The following is a 209-nucleotide window of genomic DNA, read 5'->3' on the forward strand; positions in this document are numbered from 1 at the left end:
CTCCAAAGAACCGGCTCAGAAAATAGCAAAACCGATCTCCCACACGCAAATCCCTCCTACAGAAGAGAGCAAGCGAGGGGCGCGGGCGAGGAGGATGCCCCGGGCCGGTGGAGACGCTGCCCGATAGGTTACTGACCTCCGGTATATGCGAAGACCTGTTCCAGCGGAGGCGGACCGGGCGCGGTAGACTTACTTTCGTCGCCGCGGCG

The sequence above is a fragment of the Penaeus monodon genome, chromosome 19, assembly GCF_015228065.2.
Source record: "Penaeus monodon isolate SGIC_2016 chromosome 19, NSTDA_Pmon_1, whole genome shotgun sequence".
NCBI lineage: Eukaryota > Metazoa > Arthropoda > Malacostraca > Decapoda > Penaeidae > Penaeus > Penaeus monodon.